The sequence below is a fragment of the Ostrinia furnacalis genome, unplaced genomic scaffold (genome assembly GCF_004193835.3).
Source record: "Ostrinia furnacalis isolate ACB-3 unplaced genomic scaffold, ASM419383v2 OfSCF6075, whole genome shotgun sequence".
Taxonomy (NCBI): Eukaryota; Metazoa; Arthropoda; class Insecta; order Lepidoptera; family Crambidae; genus Ostrinia; species Ostrinia furnacalis.
This window is the reverse complement of record NW_021136314.1, coordinates 456,635-469,547: the sequence shown is the minus strand read 5'-3', so window position 1 is coordinate 469,547 and position 12,913 is coordinate 456,635. Positions and strand designations below refer to the sequence as shown.

The 12,913-nt window shown below is 33.4% G+C and overlaps 1 protein-coding gene across 1 annotated transcript in view; it reads left to right on the top strand.

Annotated features, from left to right (window-relative positions):
- The first annotated feature begins 2,187 nt into the window (after window positions 1–2,187).
- LOC114361952 (acyl-CoA Delta(11) desaturase-like) overlaps window positions 2,188–12,913 on the top strand; it is a 35,931-nt gene continuing 25,205 nt past the window's right edge. The window contains exon 1 of the mRNA XM_028317186.1: window positions 2,188–2,301. The gene's annotated coding sequence lies outside the window, so the exon portion shown is untranslated. The remainder of the gene's footprint in view (window positions 2,302–12,913) is intronic.

Below are 12,913 nucleotides of genomic sequence, written 5' to 3'. Positions count from 1 at the left end.
ACCTGAAAGTCCTAAAATCAGACTAAAAATAATAATATTCCAACCGTATTTTCAAATTGTTATAGCGTCTATTCAAAAAGTTAGCCTAGTCAATGGCCTTAATAATACTTGAGTTTGAATTGAATAATTTAGCATTAACTTTACATTTTTTTAATTTTATGAGTATATATTTATGAACCGATCGAAAGAGATATATATTTAATTATTTTCTTTCCGGTATTATTCGTAAGGTCAAACATACATGTTATTAAGGCTTTCATTATTAAAGAAACAAACAGCCTTATTAATACATGTAGCTTAACTATAACAAACGTCTATCAAACTCCATACAAGAAACACTGGTTAAAGTTATAGTTACCGTTAAAGTATGGTGGTGCAACTCAGTCTAAGCTTTACTTATTAACAAAAATCATTAGGTAATGGTAAATTACTCATGCTATATGTTAATTGTGTAATGTTTTAAATACGCGCACAATATCTAATTAAGTAACTTGAAAGGCACGAATTTCATTGTGATTCATCATCGGAGAATGAATCGTTTCAGCCAAATGACGTCCACTGCTGGACAAAGGCCCAAGAATTTCCACAGAGACCGGTCCTGCGCCGCCCGCATCCAGGCACCTCCCGCGACCTTCACCAGATCGTCGGTCCACCTAGTGGGAGGCCTGCCCATACTACGTCTTCCGGCTCGTGGCCGGGGAATACTTTCATATAAGTATCATATTTTCATATAATTTTCATTGGGCTATGAAAAATATTGTGTTTCAGTACCAATTACGACTAAAACGAGGTTCATGTGGAATGAGGCAAGCACGCAATACAGAGCAAACGTTTGGTTGAAGGTCACTTGAAGTTGAAGTCTAGAAACATCAGAATGAGCTAGTCATTAGCCAAGGGTCGACTTTCCAACCATCAGATAACTTTGAACTTAATTAGATTAGACGTTCTGACATAATTACCATAAAAAGAAAGAAATAGCGTGAAATTTTGGCTAAGGCAGAATAACAGAGCTGATGGAAACTTGGGGCGCTATACCACATTAACAATCTAATAAAAGTTACTCCGAAAATTAAATCTAAAAGAGTCGCTTCTGCTTCACGACAAGTTGCACTTTTCGATCGAATCGAAAATCGAATCCATCTTAACTCCATACAGAAAAAGGCCTTTCGACCATTTTTCGACTGGTTTGCGATTATCATGTGCACTTTGTCTAGGACCCACAGTTTCCATTTAATTGTAAAGAAAACCTAAAATAGGGAATAAAAAGGTTTTGTAGCTAGGTAAAATAACGCTGTTTCATACTTGTCTTATTCTTCTATTGTAATCTATTTTTCCGTTGGGCATGGATGTTGATTTAAAAGCTCATATTTATATCAGCTGTCTACAAAGAATTTATCGGAACAAAATACTACTGTTAACCATGACCGTGAACGCGAGTTCACTTTATTCAAGATCAAGGTGATTTGCTAAAACTTTTTTTTANAGGTGTTAAAAGAAAGAAATAGCGTGAAATTTTGGCTATGGCAGAATAACAGAGCTGATGGAAACTTGGAGCGCTATAGTTACTCCGAAAATTAAATCTAAAAGAGCCCCTTCTGCTTCACGACAAGTTGCACTTTTTGATCAAATCGATTCCATCATAACTCCATACAAAAAAAGGCCTTTCGACCATTTTTCGACTGGTTTGCAATTATAATGTGCACTATGTCTAGGACCCACAGTTTCCAATTTAATTTTAAAGAAAACCTAAAATAGGGAATAAAAAGGTTTTGTAGGTAAAATAACGCTGTTTCATACTTGTGTTAAGTATTTTGTTGTAATCTATTGTAATCTATCTTTCCGTATATTCTAATCTATTTATAAATCTGTTGTAATTTATTTTTCCGTTAAGCATGAATGTTGATTTAAAAGCTCATATTTGTATCAGCTGTCTAACAAAGAATTAATCGGAACAAAATACTACTGTTAACCATGACCGTGAACCCGAGTTCACTTTATTCAAGATCAAGGTGATTTGCTAAAACTTTTTTTTATTTCAAAACTAGATTCGTACGAGGCAAATCACAAGCACCATACACATTTATCATAACATTTCGGAAAAAAATTAAAGAGAAATTTCTTAGAGAAGAGTACGGTAGGGGAAAGTGTTACACAGCGCTCTGAAACTATAAGTAGGGGCGGGCAGCGCGCGCGCCGCCAAAGCTTTGCGACCTGCAGTGACGCGCGTTGCACGTCTGTGCATCGGTTTAAAGTGATCAAGTGTGTGTTTACACTTTTTGGATATTTACGAGTTGATACGAGGTGAGTTATTTATTTATTATAACTTATATAAAATATGATTTAAAAAAAAAAGTGTAATTTTAATACATTTTTTAGACAAACATTAAAATAAAACAATTATCTTCCAATTATTATTCTATTATAAATAAAAAAGGATTTATCTGTTATTTGTCTATGATAGATTTTACTTATAATCCGCCTCTATCAATAAAATTCATAATCTAACATAATATGAATTTATTATACGCATCGAAATGTCATAAAAACAATTAATATATTTCTTAAATTTAATATATACTGCATTGTTTGGAGCGTTTGTTTTGGTTGGACCGGCTACGCAGCTTTATACTTAGCCGCCTGTAATCAACAAATAGCTTTAACGCTATCTTTAGAAATGCAACTAAATAATAACTAATAGTATAAAAGTCCACATTTCCACAATAAGGAATCAATAAATTTATCAAATACCTACACTCTTTGAGCAAACACGCAATTCCTAGGATGAACTTAACAAAATAAGTACTTACTATACTTAAATGTTATTACTTTTATACAGGGCGTACAATCTGTAAACATGTTGTCAAATATTTGGTGGAAAGCATCAAACTATACTACTGTATTAGCAAAATCGTAAAAAATTTGTCTCTCCAAACATAATTGACAATGTTTTAAAGTTCAATAAAATTTTACCCATTAAAGTAACCATTACTTGCATAGGTATTATACGAGTACTACTTGCTTAATAAACGAGCATCTTATCACGTAATCTCAAGACTGCTCCGTTTTTCAGACCACCCTATATACTACATATGAACATGCATCACGTGTACATGCGTATTGTAGTCACAGTTTTGTAAGTGAGCACGTCCTTACACAAGTAAGCAAATAAACGTGGTACCCATGCTCGTGGTTGCAATATTGTCAGTTATTCTAAATCTAGAAATATCTACAAGTCATACGATACCAAATAAACCTACTTATTTAAAGTTTAAATGCCCAATTTAAAACGAGCGTACTCCCCAATCATAAACTTGATCTGGTTTGGATCAAATAAATAAAGACTCAAATTCTGAAATCTTTATTTTGTAAACAATAAAGTTTTCAAACAAATTACTTCTTGGTCAAACTTAGTGCTTTCCTACCGATATTAAATGTTTGATGTATTTATAAATTTGGTTTCCATACCCCAAGCTAAAATGAGGTCGAAAGAAACTCGTCTAGACAAAACATGCCTACACTGACGCATAAATAAAAGGAAAAATGCTTTCTAAGCGATTTCGATGATCCATTGTTAAGAGTCAGACATATTATGGCCATCGATGTATCGGTGTTTACTTTCACCAGCTATGGACCATAGTGTTTAAATCAACCGAATCATTATACCTACCTACCTACTTGTAATCTCATCAACATTTATTGTGACTGTCTAGAATCTATTTCCACGCAAATTACTACTGACAGATATTTTTGCGTGTGAAATTTTTTACTTAATTTTTGCAAACATAAATGATTTAAATACTAAACTGCCTAAATACGGATTGACGTGATTTTGTGCGTCGTACATTGAAACCCCATCAAATCTCTAGTTGACTCGCGGAAGGAGGGGTATGGAGGGGGAAAAGGTAAATTTTTTCTATCGGCATTAGTAGTCACACTCATCAAAAGCATAAATACGAAGTTTCATTCAAATCGGATCATTATTCACTGAAATAAAATTCAATAAACAAGTCAATCCGGAAAAAAATCATAACACTGAAAAAAATTACTTTCGCGCAGTCATTAAGTTCCTGGTTAAGTTAGGAAAACTTCTTCAAACTATTTCGAAAGAGATTTTTTAGTATATGGTGACTCTTGCCTTGGTAAAACCATGATTTGCAAGTGGAAAAAACCTTTTTAATCAAGGCCGAGACTCAATTGAAGATGAGCGGAGCCGGGGCGGCCTGTCGAAGCAACCACAACAGAAAACGTCCATGAACATGAAAATATCACATTGGAGGATGATGTTTAAAAAAGAAACAGCTTGCGGAATAATAACTTGAGTGTCAAATATGACCATTTCTAGTATTCTTACCATATTGGCCTATTTAGAGGTTCCACAAGGTGGATACCGAGAATGCCCACGCCACACCAGAAGCACAGTGAGTTGAGTGTTATCGTCAGTTTTTGACTCTCTGTAGAGACAATAAAGACAAAGTTTTGGACCGGATTGAAACTGATGATGAAATTTAGGTGTATAATTATGACTTTAAACTCAAAAAAGATTCCATACAGTGGCACAAAATGGCACACCACGATCATGAAGTTCGAGGTGTCCTCGTCGGCTGAAAAAATCATAACCGCTGTCTTCAGGGATACTGAAGAAAACCTGTTGATTAACTACAAATAAAAAAAAATCATTACAACAGGAGATACTCGTAACTACACTTCACTTTAAGAAAGGTTTCGAGATGCTGTGAGGGTAAAAAAGTGGCGAAAATAAATCAAAAGTGTACTGTTTTTACACGACGCTGCGCCCGTGCGCAAGGTGCAAGTTGCAGTGGCTTTTGTGCAAAGGGTGGGCTTCGAAATCCTGGAAAATCTACTCTGTAACCTATAACTTTTTGACCTACCCTCGTACTTACCACCAATTTATTTACAATTTCTCGCCTTTACCAAACGAATATGTATTGTATACCGAAAATTTATGTAATTTCATCTGCTTTATCAAAAGATAATAGTTATGCTGTTTGACAACTCTTACCATCGAATACCTACTAATCACTATTTGTTACGACAGAAATCTTCAAGCGATTTTACGCTATGATGGATTGAAGTCTTTCCATCTGATAAGGAAATAAAATTGAAAAACATTTGTTAAATCAGACTAGATCGAAAGACTAGAACCAACGTTCTTAGAATAAACTAAAAAGGCTGAGTGCTATATAAAAACGTACAAATTAATTTCCTTAGCGAGTAATAATGCAATTAATTTGAACTTTACTAATAAATATAGGTACAGACCTACTGCCCTGATGCAACATGCAAAATATGTGATGTATGTATCAAGCCTTGTTTTAAATCAGGGAAAAAATAACAATTTAAATATGCGTCATTGCAACTTTCCTTTTACCTGTTATTTTTAAAAACTATATTAATATTTTTCATTACTTAACGATATTAATTAATCATAATAAAAACCACGTTAAGTAATTACTGTATTAGCTCAACGCATTGAGTAATTTCCTGCTTTTGTAAATAAATTTATTTGTCATCACAGATTGGAGGCGACCATTTTGATAAAAATAATCAACTTTTACTATGGGAATGACATAAAAATCGCGATAAAATTTTGTGCTTTCTATACAACTCATCGGCCTACTTCGTCGAAAAGGTTTCTTCTGGTTATTTCCACGGTTTTAATAATAATAATAATAATAAATACACTTTATTGCACACCAAACAAATAACATAACAGAAGAAAAGGAACACACAAGGTACAATTAGGCGGTCTTATCGCTATGAAGCGATCTCTTCCAGACAACCTATGGTGAGGACAGTTACTTGAAACAAATATGAAGGGGAAGGCGGTGTCGACACTAAAGAAATAAATTATAATAAAAGGCATACAATNTTACAGTAGTAAAGTTTGAAAAAATTATTGCTGTGAAGTACAGAATCACTTTCGTGGCATCAAAAAATTCAAAACGTTAAAGCTTCCAAACGAGACTCACTATTTGACTGATTTACTGAGAATACAATCTTCACATCAAGCGCTACAATTTTTGTTTACAAAAAGTTGAAATAAGTTAGAAATAAAATTCGCCACGAAGGTGACGATGAGAACCGTGGCGATGAGAAATACCCATAAGAACAATGTAAGATTATTTTTATCCGCCTTAGGGTGGATTCGACCAAACTAGTGTAAATATTAATCTCAGAATAAGTTTGGCACATTGACAGTTTTAGTATGGGAAATATGTCAAAATTACAAGTTTAATCTTCAGTGAAAAGTTAAGACGATGGTAAAATCAGCTCTTACAATTAAGGGCAAATTATTTGCCATTATTTCCTATGTATAAACATTGGTTTATACCGTTTACCGAACAAAATGTACCTACATCGCGATTGATATTCAAATTAAAATTATTAAATTACTTATCTGAAAAATCCTTTGTGCAATGCTTATATTTTGGGATACTTATTGTGCAAATAACAATTCCTACACTATGATAGCTTCAATGAATTTATCACGCGACTAAGTATTAGTTATCAGTTCCCATGAGTATTGTGAAAGAAACAAAACATACCTAACTAATTAAAGGTTTGTTTACTTTTAATGAACGTAGCTCCTTTACTGAGCTGAGTCTTTCTGTATTTCTTCAATTATGCCTGTCTGTCTGCCAGTATAATAAAGTGGTTTGGAAAATGAATTTATAGCAGACTAAACTAATTGTACATCACTGTTTATGTTGTTATAACTGTTACATTAAATGTGTTATTTTTATAACTGTTAGTTACACAGTAAGATTAGACATGCTCTACTTACTGTTAGGAGAGCGGCGTAAGAATCGACGATTACTTGTTATAAAATAAACAAATACCAACATAGTAGCGATTACCTACCTACTTCCTTTTAAAAAACAACTTGAAATTCAATCAAAATATAATGTCCAAAAAATAATGTTTTGTACATGTCAACTTTGACAAACGTCAAAAATCTGTCAAACTCCATACAAAAAACACCGGTTAACGTCATAGTTACTGTCAAAATTAGGTTTATGTTAGATTACAATCTAACTAACTTCAAATCTGACGGAATTCACAATTTTACGATGACATATATTACAACGATATTAATGTCATTTCTGTTTTAAGTTGATGTATTTATACACTAGCTTTTGCCCGCGGCTTCACCCTCGTCAAATTTAGTTTATCATAGATCGTCATAAATTATAGCCTATATGTTATTCTGGTTATTAAACAATAATACTGTAAAGTTTCATCAAAATCCGTTCAGTAGTTTTTGCATGAAAGAGTAACAAACATCCAGACATCCGTACAAACTTTCGCATTTTTAATATTAGTAGGATTTATTGGGCACATTTTCCGACTTTATTGGAAGTGGTCGCTTGTCAAACCCATTTCATTTTGCTCTCCTAAGTTCTCACTAGCAGGAAAGGGCTTAACGTCGCTTTTATTTTTATTGTGAATTCTTTGGACAATGAACATAGAAGTTTTTTCATCGTTACGTATCACAGTAACCTTTTCAAGCGTTATTTAATCTAAGGTACTTGNCGATAAAATTTTGTGCTTTCTATACAACTCATCGGCCTACTTCGTCGAAAAGGTTTCTTCTGGTTATTTCCACGGTTTTAATAATAATAATAATAATAAATACACTTTATTGCACACCAAACAAATAACATAACAGAAGAAAAGGAACACACAAGGTACAATTAGGCGGTCTTATCGCTATGAAGCGATCTCTTCCAGACAACCTATGGTGAGGACAGTTACTTGAAACAAATATGAAGGGGAAGGCGGTGTCGACACTAAAGAAATAAATTATAATAAAAGGCATACAATAAAGGTTTTGTTGATTCTCTCAAAGTAAAAGTTGTTCTTTTGATCAGAATATGTCCGATTAAAATATTCCAGGTGACTCAATCGATATCCTGTACATGAGATTAGTCTCGGATATACAAGGGGATAAATAGAGCGAAATGTTGCGGAATTTGTCGCTCAACAACTCATGGTATATTTTAAACTAGACACAATGACGAAACTGTCGGTTTTGAAGAACAAACGGCAACGTTGTGCGTCATGTTGAAGAACATTTAATATATTAGGCTGTTCTTATCTTCAACTTTGACAAACCACCATAAATACAAGAATTGCTGCATAACACGATTAAATTAGTTTTACTTCCTATACGAATAATAGTACCATTTGAGTTAAGAATAGAGTATTATTTGCTTTAAAAGTGGTAACTAAAAGCTGGGAAGAATGCACTTTTAGTACTTCCAGACATGCAAATTAAAAACTATACACTGTCAAGACTCAAGTTTAAATTCGTCTGTAATTTTGTTCAACTCAGTCTATACAAGACGCTTTTAGGCTAAAGAGTTCGACAAAGTGGCATTACATTCCATTTTTCAAAACTTTCTTTATGAATTTGCATTTTAAATAAGCAGTTTGCATACTTGCTCGTAAATTCAGCTCAGAGAGAGAATATTTTGAATATTCTCAATGTTTAAGGACTTATAAATAAATATGTTTTAAGTAAATTCAGTTACCGATAAAACTACCTAAAACTTATTAAACTTGCGATCTTAGTTTATAATCTAATTTGTCAAAATACGATATCAACAATGGAAATAAAACCCTATCCTAGAGCCAAAGTTTTAAGTTGACTCTACCTAAGCCAATTTACCAGATTTTTTCCTTTTTATCTATTTTACAAGGGCAGCTTATACACATCTGAAAAAATTAAATCATTTACTGTCTACTAAAAAATGTTTGGTAAAGTTTGATTTTATTATGGTAGCTTAAAAACTGTAAGATAAAAAATGTTCAACGACTCTATTAGTAAGATAGATCTTTTTTCTATGTATCTACCTATAATTACTTTCTTTTAGTCGTATATAGCTCTAATATAATATGAGAATGGTATCATGAGACATAAAAATATGTGTCTATGAAGGCCAAAACGCAAGAACACAATCAATGAAGATGTAACCACAGAAACGCAATGTTTTGAGCAGTGCACGAACTAATCTCTTAGAACGACCAACAACCATTGATGCTTGTTATAAAATTCAACCTTTTTATCATAATTTAACCTAATTATTCACCATTATCTTTTAAAAATATTTTAAACTGTAGAAAAGTTTTGAAACTGTCATTTTGCTTCATAGAATTTTCAGCTCTCTAAATAATAAAAGTGATTAGGAAAATACTTAGATTATGCTCAATTATTTGACGAGATAAATTCAAATTTAAATTATTTATTCCATATCACATGGGTACGGTACGGTATCCCTTACCGTACGGGGGTCATGTATTCTGAACACAGATCACAGAAACTATAGAGAGATGTGACAAGGGGACGGGGCCGGTGTCGCAGCAATATGCCCAAAAACAAAACACATTTCTCGTGACAGCAATGATGTCAGCAGCGACGTCATAGTGTAAACAGTTTACATTGCTTGCATAGTACTAAAGATTATTCGAACGTTGAGTACTGATACCGCGATGGATAATGAGCACAAATTTTGATTACTTTGTGTTTGTGAATTTCTAATGCGACACTGAGTTTTGAACTCAGCGCATTAGTTGGCATCTCTCTATATCTTTATGATTCTTAATGACACAAAATCATTACTTCTAAAGATAATATTAAATATGAATAAGGTAGACTATTGTATTAGATTAAAAGCATAACATTAATAGTTAAAACGAAATGTAGTGGTCCCTAATACATTTATTAGATTTTAATACAAACTCATTAAAAAAAACGAAAAGAACATGGCTGTTTTTATAAGTCACGTTAATTCGGATGGATTCAAGTTAAATATTAATCACTCTAAGCACCTAAAACAAACACTTTTGCTACGAGGGAGGGAAGATAATCTGATTTGTGTAATTATATCAGTGAATTTTCCTTTGTAAAACTCTTGTACGCTTGTTTTTTGTTTGTAAATAAGGAGTCCTAAAAAGGTAAAAATGTAAGAAGTTTCTATATTAAAGGAAGGACACTCGTAAATAAAGACAATAGGTAAATTTACATAGGTAATTGCGTTGTTGTATCCCCATGGCACACTTTCGGATACGTAAACGTCAATTCATAAATAATTGTTTCTCTCATGCGAAAATTAGCGATATACTCATTAAAAATAACGCCTCGTCCAGTGGCTGCGCGACTTTTTTCCACTTAGGAAGGGTCTTGGTTCGATTCCTAGGCGGGACACAGTGTAAAACCATTTTACTTTTTTCCATTACTTCAAGGCTGAACGAACCTGCTTGTTGCAATTATGTGCTTTATTGATACAATATTAACTACATCGTTAAAACTTTTACATTTATTTCTAAACTTTCTATCTGACACCATCATAAATATTTCCTGCCTCACCCAATGGCAGACTTTTGAAATGTCTCTATCAAACGATTAAGTCTCCTTCTACTTCAATAAAAAACTTTATCTATGATTAAAGTATTAAGATATTTTTGTCCAAATAAGAGCGACTACGGAATATTTTGCTAACCGCCACGGGTCACGGTTTGAGGTTTGGGATGATGCCCGCTATAGACAGTGGTGACTGGAGACTGAGTTTGACGTAGCGCTTGTTCTCAGCACTTGTCAAATATCGCGAAGCGCTGGTAGACTAACAACTTGTGAGACGTATCCATATCCATACAAAAGTAAATTAATCTACTTATCTTTTACCTTATACTTATGCTGCCGAATTAGATGACATGATTTGATATAGAATGTAGAGTGGATATGGAAAATTTATATCTCATGTTTTCGAAGAGAGATGTCGATAAAGCCTTTCTATGACAGATCGAAATTCATGCGTCTGAAACCGGGGGCAAAGCGATTCTATATAAATCGTCTCGTTATACAAATAAAGAAATGTTTGACATTGACTTTGATCACAGAGTCTGCGCTGGTAGGCACTGCAGCTGATTGTTACAGCCCGTGAAGTATTTTTGTAACGGAACCGCTGCGCCAAATACACATTTTTAACTTTAATAGCGTCTATCGTGATTTTTTGGGCCACGCACAGTAATTATGAGTGCGCGAGCATCGTTACATTGTAGTTGAGAGCTCTCGTGGGTCAAGTCTGCATCCGTTATTGAATTAGGTGTGTAGATAGCCTAATAGAAGTTCAGGGCGCCGAAATGACCTGCTGAAATTATGAACTGAATAATTTCAAGTACATAGCATGATAATCTGTTTCTTTAACCATTCATGCCTAAATTAAAGTATTTAAGACTAGCTTTTGCCCGCGGCTTCACCCACGTGAAATTTAGTTTGTCACAGATCGTCATACATTACAGCTTATGTTATTCTGGGTTATAAACAGTTTCATCAAAATCCGTTCAGTAGTTTTTGCGTGAAAGAGTAACAAACATCCAGACATCCACACAAACTTTCGCATTTATAATATTAGTAGGATTACCTCTGATAAGAAAATTCTTTAATCACAACATAAGATAAAAATGTAATAAAAAAATACAGACAGGCCGCATTTCCAACATTATCATAGACTTAATCAATGTTTGTTTTAGTATTAGAAATAAAAGCCATTTTCAGCAGTAGCAGTTCCAATACAAATTATTTTAATCATGTTGATGATAACTAGCGGATCATCTCACACAAACTATTTCCAATCTTCAGACATGTATAGGGAATATGAACGTTTATTACTACAAGACGAAAAGCTCATTAAAGCGAATGAAAGTGCCTTTTAGCTAACAAGTTTGTGTTCGTTACTGTTAGCCAATTCCACTAATACTTCGGTATACCCACGCAATTTTTATCGTAATGAAAAATGCCATTCAACGTACGAGTATGTACCTAGTACCTTGTATTACTTAGTGTTCATCCTTAAAGTACTAAAATACGGAACAATTTATGTAGATAAAAATATACAGTATAAGAACCTTGCCTGATCTGAAAAGAGGTGATTTTGTAGCTAAAATCTAACAATTATTATTTTAATAAGAGAACATTTTAATAATAAATTCTACGATCTCTACGATCAAGTTTGTACAAATTTATCGTAGAGATAATGGTTTAAGCACTTCATTCAAGCATTTATTCCGACTATCTATCTGTGTCTGAGTTACTTCTTACGGATGAAATAAGGTATTTTTATGTCTATAATGATATGGAGGATGGGGAACAAGCAAAGTTTGTAAAGTTTTATATTGGGATACAACCCACGCACGCTCTGCTCGTAGATACGAGTACCTAATATTATAGTTTTCAACTTTTGTTCCAAGGCGGTCGCTTACTTTGAGCAAAATTTTGTGAGCCTATTGGTTTACATACAAAACTGACGGGTTGTAAAACGAATTTTCTAAGTATGTTTCCCAAGATCTTGCGCAGCTAGTATGATGATAGGTTATCGCGGAAAACTGTAAGTGTTCCAATATAATTATTATTACTCAGCCTTGTCATATAGGCAAATAGAGGCACTCTCCTTGCTCTACAGTAGGGAGCAGGATTCCTAAAATATCCTATAAATAGGTGGGTAACGACATTCTCGTTCTTGTTATTGGTTTAGAAGTATCTATAGTGACTTTCGCTTCTCTCCAAAAGTGGCAAAACTATTTTTAATAAAAGCTGCCAAATAAGAATGTGTTATTAAACTGCTGTTGCAAAATATTTTGCTCTGATGATGTGATAGAATTTCGCAAAATTAAAATATGTACTCCGACTCTGTTAGTTTGGAGATTTAAAACACATAGCCTAGTATCAAACTTGTTTGTTTATTTATTCGCATTATTCGAATTTACTGTTTTGTGTTAATAAGATGACTACAAAACTCTAAAAGGCTTCAATCAAACTTCAGTGCGAGTAGTTTCTCGTTTTATGTTTGTTTTTGATTTTATTGCCTTCGTGTGAAATCGTAAGTTATAAGAT